Source organism: Talpa europaea (assembly GCF_964194135.1).
Source record: "Talpa europaea genome assembly, chromosome: 8".
In the NCBI taxonomy this organism is placed as follows: Eukaryota; Metazoa; Chordata; class Mammalia; order Eulipotyphla; family Talpidae; genus Talpa; species Talpa europaea.
In genome coordinates, this window is record NC_140075.1 from 93,820,718 (window position 1) to 93,833,470 (window position 12,753).

Sequence of the window (12,753 nt, forward strand, 5' to 3'; positions counted from 1 at the left end):
CTGCGCCATGTGGATAGCTCTCTGGCAGGTGGGGGATAGAACTCATGCTACAGAGGCTGCGATTCCTTCATAGTGTGGTGCTTAACCCCTTACGCCACCAGGGAAGCCTGGGAATTCCATTCTTGACCAAGGTAATCGTCTCTGAGTCTGCCTCAAAAGCATTTTCAACAAGCCTGGTAGCCCTTCCCTCCTTCTCAGTGCCCAGTCCCTATATTGTGCATAGGCTGCCAGCCAAGGGACCAATTAGTGTCAACCGTGATGTCAACACTTGCCTGGTGAGTCTCGCATCCAGCCATATCTTCCTAATGAAGCTCTGAACTATTTAATTAGGAGCTGCTCTGACAATTCTGTCCTTGTCACATCAGCAATAGATTGGAACACAAGGGAGAAAATTTCCATTGAACCTGTGCCATGGCATTTGCTCTGTAAATTGAGACGAGTGGGATGCATTCACCTTACTAATGCATGGAAATAAGAGGTAATGCAGCTTCTCACTGCTTCCAGTGGGAAGGTACAGAGACACTACCATGCATAAAACAAAGGATGCTTGCTTTTCTCACATCTAAGCAGTTGTTTCCTCACCATCCCTTTTCTTGTTGAGATATACTTGTGCTGACTCTAATGGCCCTACTCTTGTTTATGTTAGTATTTGAGTTTGAAGTCTGCCCTGAACGTTACTAACCACCTGATCTTGGGTAATAGTCCTAACTTCTCTAAGCCTCAATTTTCTTACCTGCTAAGTGGAAATAATAATGCAAACAAACAAAAAATTAAATATAAAGCTCTAAGCATGAGCACTGAATATTCAGTGAAAGGTTCTTATTACTATTGCATCTTAATGTCCTGTGTCCCAAATGAAAAGATAAATGTGCATCATGAGAAGTCCGGCATTGGTTCTTATTTGCACTACCATTGCACACCAGGTCCTTCTCTTTTCCAAATTAGTTATTTCACCAGTTCTTATATAATGCAGGTTTCAACCACCTCAGTTGTCCTCCTCTATAAATTTTAGTTTATAGGTAATTTTCAAAAAAAACGTGGCTCCCAAGGCTAAACTCTCTGTTCACTATACAAAATACAATATGACTTTTATTTCCTTTGAACTGGATAACCCGCTCACTAATTCAGTCTCAGATTCAATTAACTTTTCTGCAATGATTGCACACAGGGATGGGAAAGGGCCCTTCTAGCCCAAAGGCCAAGCGAAGGTAATTTATTTGGAAGAAACCACCTAACTCCACCCATTTATGTTTTTTATTAAATGGAAAGGAAATGAGATCTTGAGCTATATAATTCCTTTGTGATTATTATATTCTTTGAAAAGGTTGAGGTGTGTATGACAAAATATAAAATAGTAATCTGCATTCTTTACTGCTAAAGAAGGAGATATATCAAAGAAGGAGATGTATAAAGCTAGCATTCCACCAGAGTTTTGGGAAACAAACAGAACATTGGGATGGAGTCTGACAATCAAGAAAAATGAAGAAAAAGAACAGAACTGATCCACAATTTCACTAGTTTCTCCCATTTCAAAAGAAAACAATAAAAAATGTAGGTCTTTTCAAAAGCTAAAATTGCCTTTAAAAACAAGTATGATAGTATTTCTTTCTTTCTTTAAAAATGAGCCTTTTAAGTACTTCCATTTTTCTCTTTAAACCATCACTCCTCCCTGTAAGATGCCCATCCAGGTCACATTGCCCATCAGCAGAAAAGGGACATTCCAGCCAAGAGACCCACAATTACCATGAAATCATGGCAGGAGAGAAGATTAACTGAGAGCAAGATTCCTTAAGGATTTCTATTTTTTTTTAGTTCCTCATTCAATATGTACACAGGTCAATAATATATATTTCTTTAATCTGACAGGGATTTCCAAATAAGTTCCATACCATGAAGCTTTCTGCATCTGGCACATCAGCAAAATCATAACTTCCCTACAGAGTCAAGCACAGAAAGAAGGAAGAATCTTCAACAGTTTGGGTTTTGTAAGACCAAGAGCAACCTATAGCAAAACCAGACTCTGACTATGATGTGGATGGAAAATCAAAACACTTATGTACTAACAAAGAGTATTCTTACTGATAAACAAAACTAAGTGTCTTGCCTTTCCTACCCAAAAGCAGAGTTAAGAGAAAAGGTGAGATCATCTATCTCCTCAACCTGCACATGGAATCAGTAATACAGAGACCCACTGGCTTTAAATTGGGGTCTTTCCTTGGGAAATACAATGGACAAAGAATGAATGATACAAAAAGACAGACAAGAGAGAGCCAGAGGAAATCACAGGTGTGAATCACAGGTGTGATTCAAGAAGATTGTGTAGAGAAAGAGATGGGGAGACAGCAGTGTGGAGATTAGATAAAAGGCACTGGACAGGCAGATCAAAGGAAACCAAAAGGAAAAAGAATAGGAATAAAAAGGGGGAAGTAGAAATGGATTAAGAAATGCTGGATAGTTTGTAGAGACACTGAGAACCGAATAAGACACCCAGGCCTTGTCTTTCAGGCATTTCACAATAGACCTGTTGACTGCAAAACACTAGCTAAGGTTAATAACATTTGCTTTCCAGGAACATGAATTTTGGAGCAAGGCAGATCCTCATTTAGATCTTTGGCTAAGACACTTGGCTTCTTGAATTTTAGTTTGCTTATCTGCAAAATACTAATAATCTGCTTCACTGGATTATATTTAATAAAGATTAAGTATGATGAAATATATAAAAACCCATCACAAAATCTGACACATCATAGGTGCTTCATGAATGTTTATTGTTCCTCTTTTCCCATATTAGGCATTCTACACTGGCTTTTTCTTTGTAGTAATTCTCTGACTGCCTCCCCACACCTGCACATAGATCCTGGCTTCCATTGTAAGCTTTTTCAAAGATAGCTCCTAGGTCAGGTTCACCAGCAAATCCTCAGAATCTTACACAGAGCCTGGCACAAGGTCAAAACTCAATAACTAAATGCACAAATATTTGCTGAATGAATTTAAAAAACAGATGAACAAATGAATTAATGAACAACAACCTTCCTCTTAGGAAAGTTTAGATATTATATATTCAGGGTTGAGTGCATAAAACTGAAACTAATCCAGATAGTTTAAGCACAGAGCTTAATATTAGGTATTAGGCACTTACAAAGAAGTTAGTTGCCATTCAAATGGATTTCAAAGCCCCCGTGATTATAAGCCATAGATTAGGAAAGCTGCTTCTTCAGTCATGGCCATAAAAGCCCTTTATACCCCACAAATCTGGCAACTACACAGAGATCCTGGTCTCATTACCCCAGCAGTTTCCACACCCACATGTCATGACCCAGCTTGCCAGCAACAATAGCTGTGTGAAAACAGCATCTACCTTTTTTGATCCAGATCTTAGCCTGACTACATATACCTAATTGGCAGAACAATATTCACATTCATGGGTCTGGGACATGTAACTTTCATAACTTTCTAACTGACCAAACTAGAAAGAGGGTGAAGGCTGAAAGTGCCAATGCATGTGGGAAATTCTTCCAATGTAATGAGAGAACAGATTTCAGGCATGACAGAGGACACAGCAAGAAAAGAAACAGGAAGGTCTAAGAGATAAACATACAGACTCCATGGCCTTGATTTTCTAGTATTGCTCCAATTCAAATATTTGGGTCCTATATCAGACCTCGTGTACCTCTCTGGGTGTATAGAACTTGCTCATAGGATACAGAAGAATGAAATTCACCCCATCCCCAAAATATCATTTCTTCTATTTCTTCTACCCACATAGAAGATAGCAGCATTCTGGTAAGAAATTACAGTAATTGGGATCCGTCCTGCCAAATGTTCTCTCAGAACCTTGAAAACATTCCCCTCTTGGGCCTCCCCTGGTGGTGCAGCAGTTGAGCGCTGGGCTGCAGAGCTGGCCGCAGCCTCTGCAGCGCCGGTTCAATCCCCGGCCACCGGTGAGGGTCCCAAATGGCGCGCAGACCTCTCCTGCAGCCTGCTGCTCCCCTCAGCAGTGTATTTCGTTAGTCTGCCTGTTCTGTTCCCCACTCTGGCTCTGGTGAATCCTCTCACCCTCCCGCGCTTCTGACTGTACCCAATGCTTGTATAAATAAATAAAGAAATCTTAAAAAAAAAAAAAAAAGAAAGAAAACATTCCCCTCTGTTGCATAGAGGAACATGTTTTTTAACCCAACTTCTGAATGAGTCACAAGCTATGGTGGCCAGGAGAATGCACCTCATTGACTTCCAATTTCAGGGAGTGTAACTGACCAAGGACTCCAAGCTACTGCTGGCTCTGATATCCACTGAAATCTATCATTGTGCTAGTACCAAGGTCACTCTTCCTACTAGCTGCTCCCAGACAGTGACTAAGCATAGGGTAAAGTTCAAGACAAGTTCTTTTCTGGGAGACAGAGGACTCCTTTGATGGTTGGCTTTGTCTTAGTTAGGTTCTATAGAGGCCACGATGGGTAAAACTGACATGATTTCTGCCATCATTAGGCTGTAAGTCTTGGAAGGGGATAGTCAGTGATAAAGTTATCCCACACATTGATATACAATTATAAAGTAAGAGATGTGCCATGAAGAGCAGAGTGTTATGAAACATCCCAGAAGAAGTCACAGATGGAGCTGAGATGTGCTGCTTTTGCAACAGTTAACTAAGAACAAGGGAGTAGGTGAGAATTGGGGTGTGGTAAGGGGGAGAGTTTCAGGTAGGTGGGTCAGCATGTAGAAAAACAAGAAGAAACAGAGCATTTCTAAAAGTAGAAGATGGCCATGATGGCTGTGGCCCAAGCATGAGGGTGTTCAATGAGATGAGACCACAGAAGGGACCACGGCCATATGAGCAGGGACTTGTACATCTGCCAGGATCCTGGGGACCTTCTCTCCTTTGGCTTTTCTTTATTGCCTCACCTCAGAGCCTAGTGTCCTCAGAGTCCCCACAAGCTCACATATGACTCAGCTTTACACACTCCTTATGCATTTCAAAGTCCTGCCACCCTCCTTCATCATGAGAGCACCCAAGCTCTCGTTCGGGCTAGGCTGCAACAGTATTGCAGAGCCCCTGTGCCCTCCTGCTATCAGCTCTGCCTCCTTGGTCCATCTGCTTTTCAGTGTGAAGTGTCTTGCGATGTGTTTTTTCCCTTTTAGCTCAAATATATTCTCAGATCCTTCCTTTGTTGACTTATAAATATCTGGCTACAGCCTACTGCATAATCCTTCCCAAGGATATTGGACTTTAAAAGGAATTCAAGCCTTCTCTGTTTTAACTCACAACAAGGAATCCCCAGTTAAGGTCTTCAGAGGATGTATCTTTCAGAAAGGGGAGATATTTGTAAACACCACGTCCTTGGTGCTCACCATATTGCTGATAAGCAATGTGATTCTTTTCAAGCTGCCCCCATCTGAATCCTAACAGAAATGTACTAGACAGAAAGAAAAAAGCTGGTAAATAACCACAAAAATAATTCTTAGAAAAAATCTCTAGGCTATTGTTTCCTTTAAATAAAAGGAATAATTCTTTGACTCTGGAAAAATACACTGGTTACCCTAAGGGATAGGGTTGGACAGGGAAGGGAGGTGATATAGAGTGGTGGCACAAGAGTGAGAGTTTGTGGAGGGTGAGTGAGACATGTATCTCTATGGAGGTATGAAACTGTGCTACCCAAATGGTATAGTTATGTAAATTTGTGGCAAAAAAAAACCTTGAGAAAAATATTAAGTATATATATATATATATATATATATATATATGTATAAACGTAGACAGAAATAGAAGAACATCCACAGCTTCATTCAAATAGACAGTGGGTCTTAAGAGGAGGTCATATTTTGGTCTCCAGGGCACCTATAGCAATATCTGGAGACATCTTGGTGTCACATTGCAGTGTGGGGGGTGATGTTACTGGCAGTTAGTAAATAGAGATCTGTGATGCAGCTAAAATCCTAAACAGCCTACAATATACAGGACACACCCCACAACAAAGAATGATCTGGCTCAAAATGTTAATAATGTTGAGGTTGAAAACCCTGCAATAAACCCTTCTAACTTTGACAAGACAGTTCAAGGTCTACACCCCTTATCCCAGATTAATATCATTAATTTATCATAATTAATGACTCAATTGATAACCTCCACAATGCACTCACACAATTACCACCTGGATTTGTATGTATTTTTTGTTAATTAGAATTTCCTCCTTTTTATCTCTCAAACTTAGATATTTTAGGTTCCCAAGGAGATGATTCTTCACATACACTTAGCAAGCCAGTAAGCGTTGGTTGAGCAGTTGGTATCTAATTGTCTTATTCTGTGTTCATGGAGATAATTGGGTTGTTGAGAAGTACTAGGTCTCCCTTTTGTTTTGCACATTGTGTTTATACAAGAGATAGAACTGCTGCAATGGGCCCCAGGGCTACCTTGGGCAGGGAAAGACAGGGGTGTTTAGATAGTCAAGATAGAATTAAATGTGATTGTAGATTAAACAACAATCTCAATATCTCAATGACTACAATGATAAGATTTTATTGCTCACTCATACTATATATCCATTGCAGACCACCTGGGGGTTTTGCTTTTCCTAGTATTTTAGGGACCAATGGACTCTCTACCTTCTCAAGATGGGGCTTCAGGGCTCACCAAGGAAAAGAAAGAGACTACAATATCATGCTTCAGTCCAGAATTGATACAGGTCACTTCTGTTCATGGTTCAGAAACAGTGATATATCACTCACCCCTCCCCCATCTATAGTAGAAATAACAGCAAAAAAAGGACTGGGAAATACAGGGGTGCAAATGGAGAATTAGCTGAGTTTTAATTCCAACTTCACTGTTAGAGGATTGAAGAGCTCTTCAAGCCAGTGAATGACATTCTGAATGAACTCCATCCCCGATGACTTTACAGACCCCACACACCCCCATCTCCATGCTGAAGAGATCTCAGGTGCCAGTAACTACAACTCCCAGCATGTCATCAACCTGGCTTCCTTAACAGGGAGCTGCTGGAAAGTAGGCATACAGGTAAGAGGTCATGCTTGACTTATAAGTGAACACACACATGCTCTTGCTCTCTTGTTTTTTTTGTGTGTGTGTGTTTTGTGTGTGTGTGTGTGTGTGTGTGTTTTGTTTTTTGGCTTTGGCTTTGGCTTTGGCTTATACCCCGGTGCTGCTGGCAGGAAACGTGGAGGGAAGAAGGAGGATAGCAGAGACACTTGGAAGAGACACTTGGCAGAAACATAAGGGTGAGAGACACATGGGGTGGTTGCTCCTGGTCCTTGGCAGAAACAACGGCAGCTGTTCTCTTGGCATCATATTAAATTATGTGGTTTATTTTGAATTTTGAGTGTCTTCTATCCCAGATCTCAGGGACCTGCCTAACCTCTGTCTTATAGTTCCTTGCCAGAAAGTATCTTAGACTTGTGGCAAGCTTTCAGGATGAGCCTGCCTAGGAGAGTATGGATAATTTGGGGAGTTTAATTGGGAAACTGTCATTTGAAATATTTTCTTCTCTCTCTCTCTCTATGCATATCAATTCTATTAAGTCTTTCACACTGAGTCTGCTTTCTTTGCCTTAGTTCATGCAGATGGCTGACCCCTTTTAGAGCATGCACCCCTTACAGTTTGCTGTCCCTGGGTATCACTGAGTTGTGTTCTAACACCAGCACTTATAATCTGAGGTAATTAAGTTAATTTCTCTAAGTTCCAGTTTGTCTGTAAAATGGTAATAATGATAAATGCTTACCTTATAGAGTGTTTTTAGGGTTTAAATGAAGTGTTTTATATATGACCACATCATGCTGAAGGCAGAACTTAATCACTCAATCCTTTGCTATCGTTATCATAGTGATGACAATAATAATAATAATATTGTGCTGATTCTTGGACTAGCATCGTGTGTAGATTCAGAAGATCATAATATAAAGCTGACCTAAGAACAAGCCACTACCCAACTGACCTTTTCACTATGGTCGGTAGCACAGTGAATTGCATAATTTTCCTTTGTGTCCCTGAGAGTAAACAATTTTACTCTTTGTTCATTCATCCAAAATCATCTTTGAATGCCAACCATATTCCAAGCATTGTGCACAGTACTGAAATAGAAAGATCAAGGAGACCTCGGATCTGTCATTAGAGAGTTTACAGTCCAGAGAGGGGGTCAGTTGATATCCAGGCAAGTACTGAAAAGTAACCCACAGGCTAGGGAGGGGAGAGTCAGCTGACAGAAAACTTCCTAGAGGAAGCAGTGAGCAAAGGACAAACAGAAGTCGTCAGGGCAGGGAGAACAACCCAGTCACAGAAAGAACATTTTCGAAGGTTCAGAGAAATCCTGGTGCATTCTGCCATTAGCAAGGCCAGAGCACTGAATGAGGGCAAGGGGCGGATGGAGAGGGGCTTTCTATACAAAGAAGTTTAAGCAGAGCAACGATGTGATCAAATCTGTTTTGGAATGAATTTTAGGGGGTCTACTTGTCTACGCAAACTGCCAGAAGAAAATACCACAAACTGGGAGGCTTACACAGAAATTCATTTTCTCACAATTCTGGAGGCTAGAAATCCAAGAGCAAATGGGCAAAGGGTTTAGTTTCTCCTGAGGCCTCTCTGCCTTGCAGGTGATCGACTTCTTGCTTCATCTTCACATGGCAGAGAAAGCAAGTTCTGGTGTCTCTTCTTATGAGGACAGCATCTTTTGGATCAGAGCCCCACCCTTATGACCTCATTTAACCTTAACCACCTCCTGAAATGCTCTGTCTTCATTTAATATGGGGAGTTAGAACTTCAATATATGAATGGGGCAGGGGAACAATTTACTGCTTTAAGTGGGCAGGCCTGCTGGCTGGCAAGCCAGAGGGGTGGGAGAGGCAATAGCAACTCCAGAAAAGCATAGTGAGGCCCGCACTCAGTGGGAGGAGGGGTGAAAAAGAAGTATCTGAAAGACGAAAAACTATGAGACATGGTAGTTGGTTAATGACTTAGGCAACTGAAAGGGAATAATCCTGCCAAGCACTGAGATGGAAGGCAAGCATTAGTGTGGGAATGATGGAGAGCTCCTCTTTTCACTGTTGATTTGAGGTTCCTGGGGGACGGACCAGAGGAGAAACGAGCCATGTCATGCAAGTATGGTCTGGCTTAGGAAAGAAATCTAGGTTGCAAATGCAGATGTGAGAATTGTCACGTGGATAGGGGCTGGCTAAGGACATGAGAATGAATGAAATTCCCCCAAGGACAGTGAGTAGAGTGAAAAGAGAGAGGTGGTCAAAATCCAAACCTCAGAAAAAAATCATTTAAGGAGTGAGTACAATAAGAGCTGCTTGTGAAATTGCCTGAGAAAAGGAACCAGGAAGGTGCCTGAGAAATCAAGAGCATTTGTGCTCTCAAACACCAGGGGAGGAAAGGATTTCAGAAAAGGCCTGGTCAGCAGGGTCAAATGCCAGCAAGACGTTAACAATGTGGATTTTGACATGGATTAAGCACACAGATAGCACACCCCCATCAGAATAGTTCTAGTACAGTACCAGGCAGAAGCCACATTGGGGAGAAGCAGTGTCTTACAATGAGATGGGGGGAGCAGTTAGTAAACTAACACTTATTATCGGCTGTGTGAAGAAATGACAAGGAAGGAATGCAAACTAAATGGGAAACTCAGAAGCAAATTAAGGACTTGATTTTTTTTTTAGCATAAAAAACTTAAGCACATGCATATGCTGGGGGGCGAGGAGGGTTAAGGGGTGCTAGTAAGCAAGTAGACAAGCAGATTAAAATATCACCAAGTGTAGCCACTGACAGATCCCAAGGAAGCAGGGGATGAAATCCATGCCCAGCAGAAGGAATAAAAAGAGGCATAAGAAAATTCTGTGTGGATGGATTATACCCCTGAGGTCAGACATGAAAATCAGCATGCTGTGGCTCTACCGCCCCACCCCTTCCCCTGCTCTCTGTTACCAATTCTGCTTTGCCCTGCTGAGACACCTCCCGCTTTTCAGGACAAACCCATTTTTCCAGGTTGTGCTATCATTAGCTACACTGCTGGGGGCTTGACATGGTCACCAGCACCTAGTAGGGTCAATCAATATTTGCTGAATACATGAATGTAAGGGCAGGGTCTTTGGCAGTTCAGTGCAGACCTTGCACCTTCCCAAGGGCCCCAGAGGATGGACAATACAATGGTCAGGTGAAAGGTAAAGGCAGACACATTTGAAGGGAAGGTCTTTGGGAAAGATTCATTATTCATTCCACAAACATTTATTGAGTGTACGATGCTGCCTTCAGCCATGAAACAGATGGCCTAAGGCAACCAATTCACAAGGACTCCTCCAAACTAGAGGATTCCCTGCTCCCTGCAAATGACAAATCGGTGGCTTCTACACGCACCCATCTGCCGTGATCTGGAGCTCAAACATTCTCTCTGAATCCCCAGCATCAGGAAGCGGATCACTACCAATTTTTCTTTCTGTCAACAGTTGCTGAGGAATAATTACGCCCAATTGACATAAGCAGCTCCAATTGCCTTCAAAATTTGGCCTGAAGCCCAATTATATTTCTCTAGCTTGTGCCACAGTACATGAACAGTACAATTTGTCTCATTTCTTTCTCTTACTTTTTAGAATATTCAAAAAAATTTGGCTCAGTGAAACTAACCAAGCATTTCTTTAAGAATAATTTTGAGCACGATCCATAAGCCAAGTTAATATGATATATATTCTGAGGGAAATTCGGTTGAAGGCAGCTAGATATATTATTTGAAAATTTTATGCACATGAGTAAAGTATATTGCACACAAATAATTTTAAAATGCTGTTGCTGGTTTGAATATAAATCAAGGTTGTAAATAAGTACATACACACACACACACACACACACAGAGAGACACACACACAGTCCCAAATTCGTCAACGAACTGTTTTGTAGAAATTATTTTCTAAGCTAGTTGCTTGAAATTTAGTTTGTATGTCTGCACAAATAATGCCTGAATGGCGGGCAGTTTTCCAGAGTCATTTCTCCAAAAACCAACTTTACTTATAATCAGATGGACTAGACGGAACTGGTCTAGTTCATAAGAAGCGTGAAATACGTCCTCAGGAGGGAAGAAAAAGAGGACAAGGGTGCACAGGACAGGGAGGAAAATCAACCCCAGCTCAAGACTATATGTGGGCAGTGTCCTTTCTTCCTCCCCACCCAGAAATACCAAGTTGCCCTAAGTCTTGTGTTCTGGGGTCCTTTCCCCGAGCTCAGACCTCTGCAAAGAACCAAAGGCTTTACACCCCAACCGTGCTGGTCCCTGCCCGTGGCTCAAATCCACATTCCCTCAGAGGCACAGGCAGATATGTTGACCCCAAAAGACCAGCACTGCTGAGACGTGCCCTCAGCGTAGGGCTCATCTTGAAGCCATGGGTGAGGCACAGACCAAGGGAGCATTTGTTTGTTTTATTGGTCTTATTTTCATTGTTCCAAATTGTTTAGCTGCTAACACTCTAAAATCAGGAGTGGAGAACGAGCATCATTGGTGCTCCAAATGTCTTCTTATCCTCTTCTGGGTGCGTTTCCCAGCAGGGAGGAAGTGATGGGATCACTTGACCACTTCTGGCTAATGGATTGTGAGCAGAAATGGCACATCTATGAGACTAGGAGGGGGCGGTGTGGAGGCTGTAACAAGTACCACGTGGAGTGGCTTCAACAACAGAATAATTGTCTCATAGTTCTGGAGGCTAGAAACTTGAGGTCAAGGTTTTGGCTGGGCCATGCTTCCTCTGAAGGAAGGACGAGGGAAGGACCTGTGTCAGGCCTCCATCCTACATTATACTGGTTTCTTGGCTTGTGTAAGCACAACTGCAAATCTTCACATGGTCTTCTCCCTGTCTCTCATGTCTCTTTCAGTCCAAAATCACACCCACTTTTAATAGGACATTGTATTGGAATAGGGGCCACATGCTGACCTCATTTTAACTTGTTTGCCTCTGTAAATACCCCATCTTTGAATTAGGTCATATTTCAGGTACTGGGGGCTAAGCCCACGACATATCTTTTTGGGTGGCTCCGATTCAACCCTAACACTTGGTCTTGGGAAACACGGAGACGTTGTGTTGAGCAGTTGAGATGATACAAAGAGGGCAGTTGAGATGATACAAAGAGGGATGCTGTCCTTGAGAGCTCTCCTGACTTCCAGAGCACTTCACTCAAAGTAGATAAACTTTTGCTAAACCTATGGGATTTGGCTGTTATTTGTTTTCACAGCATAGGCTAGCCTAACCACCTAATGACACAGGAGTGTTTCATGTAAAATCCAGAAATCTTCCATAGAAAATCTATGCAGGGGGTTGAGCACCTCACTGTGGGGCAATCCGCAGCCTCTGCAGCACGGGTTCAACATCCAGTTGGCCAGGAAGAAATCCACATGGCGAGGCAGACCTCTCTTGTCTTGCCTGCTGCTCCCCTCAGCAGTGTATTTCAGTCAGTCTGCCTGTTCTGTTCCCCACTCTGTCTCTGGTGAATCTTCTCACCCTCCATACCTCTGGCCTGTACCCCAGCTCTTGTATGCATAAATAAATAAATCTTTAAAAAGATAAAAAAGAAAAGAAAGAAAATCTAGCCTGCAGGGTTTTCATCTCAATGGTAACCATCAGCAGACGAATGACCAACAGCAGTTTCTTTGCTACTGAACTAAATACTGCTTCCAGTCCCCACACTACAATCCCCACTACTCCCTATTATGCCCCCAACCCTGATAGTGATTGCCATTTTCTATCGCATATCTGTTCCTATTTTTTTTTTAT